Genomic DNA, 1812 nt, shown 5'->3' on the forward strand with positions numbered 1-1812 from the left:
AGGGAAAGAATGTAAATTAAGTTACAAAAAAAAGTTTCAGGAAAAAAATATCTATTCGATGACTGCAGTATGATATGTAGCCCCAGCTAGGTGCTACTTTAGAGGATGCCTAAAGTTAGACTTGTGGTCATGTATATATCAGCTGTGTTTGCTATGAAAATATTTAGATTAATTAAGGTCTTTAGTAATTCAATAAAATGTGGGGGGAAACAGTATAGAAAGTAAACATAGATACCAGAGACAGTGTGGGAGGAGGGTGGGAGATGGCAGAGGGTAAGAGATAGAGAATCAAGGAGGGGGGAGAAAGCAAAACATACAAAAAACAAGAAATGGAAAATTATTTGTTGATACTAACATGTTTGTTGATATACTTGATCGAGAAAATATACAGGGTGCTCTGGATGGAAAATCTCATTTTGTATGCTGTAATGATGTACAGTGAATGAATGTAAATAAATAAATTTAAGGGGACCAGCAGTTAGCGTAATGGCTATGTCGCTGGACTCCCACGTAGTCGACCGCGGTTCACGTCCTTGACCCGGTGGCTAAAACTCACGCTGGGCGCATGTGCGTGCGTGCCCAAGATCCCAAGAGGAGAATGGAAGAGAAGGGATTGTGGCATGCCCATCCCCCCTGGGGGGTGATTTCTCACTTTCTGTCTCTCTGTCTGTCTCTATCTTTCTGGCAAGCGCATGTGAATGGGAGAAAATATTTATAACTTGTATATCTAATAAGGGATTAATATCCAGAATATTAAAAAATTCCTAAACTCAACAATAAGAAATAAACTGATCAAAAAGATAATGATATTCAATATCATTGGTAATTAAGGAAATGCAAATTAAAACAATACGGAGATATTTACTTAATAGCTCCTAGAATGGATATGATTAAAAACGAATCCAGGAAATAGCAAGTGATGGGAGAACGTGGATAAACTAGAACGCTGTGAACTGCCGGAGGGATATACAATGGTATAGCTACTATGGAAAGGTTTGGGACTTCCCCAAAAGGCTAAACACTGAATTACAATATCATGCAACCACTCCTTGATACATGTCCAGAGAACTCAAAGCTGGGCCTCAAAAAGACCCATCCACCAACAGATGAGTGGGTAAACAATATGTAGTAGATACATGAAGGGGAGGGCCAGCCAGAGGCATGATGGTTAGGATGGCTAGATTCCACATGGCCAACTGTGAGGTTCGAGTCTCAGACTTGGCGGCTTAAAAAACATGATGGGCATGTGTGCATGCATACCCAAAATCCTGAGAGGAGAATAAAGTAGAAGGGAGTGTGGCATGGCCATCCCCCTTGTTGATGGGAGGTGATTTGTCACTATCCCACTCTGTGTCTCTCTTTCTCTGAGTGCACATGCCCTACAACAAACTGAAAAAAAAAAAAGTATTATTCAACTTTAAAAATGAAAGAAATTCTAATATTTGGTACAATATGGATGAACCTTGAGGACATGATGCTCAGAGAAATAAGTCAGTCACAGAGGGCAAATACTGTATGATTCCCCCTTCTATGAGGTATCTAGAGTGGTCAGACTCAGAGTCAGGGAGTAGAAGACAGGTTTCGAGGGGTGAAAGGGAGCTACTGTTTAGTGGATATAGAATTTCGTTGGAGGGACCAGCAGTTAGCGTAATGGCTATGTCGCTGGACTCTCACGTAGTCGACCGGGGTTTGAGTCCTGGACCCGGTGGCTTAAACTCACGACGGGCGCGTGTACATGCGTGCTCAAGATCCCAAGAGGAGAATGGAGAAGGGATTGCGGCGTGGCCATCCCCCCAGGGGTGTGATTCCTCG

At 42.2% G+C, this 1812-nt stretch overlaps 1 protein-coding gene across 2 annotated transcripts in view; it reads right to left on the bottom strand.

Annotated features, from left to right (window-relative positions):
- The window catches only part of DHRS7B (dehydrogenase/reductase 7B), a 74462-nt gene that overhangs the window by 20580 nt on the left and 52070 nt on the right, over positions 1–1812 (bottom strand). The gene's annotated exons all lie outside the window — the stretch shown is intronic.

This window comes from Tupaia chinensis, unplaced genomic scaffold, assembly GCF_000334495.1.
Source record: "Tupaia chinensis unplaced genomic scaffold, TupChi_1.0 Scaffold138725_1, whole genome shotgun sequence".
Classification (NCBI taxonomy): Eukaryota; Metazoa; Chordata; class Mammalia; order Scandentia; family Tupaiidae; genus Tupaia; species Tupaia belangeri.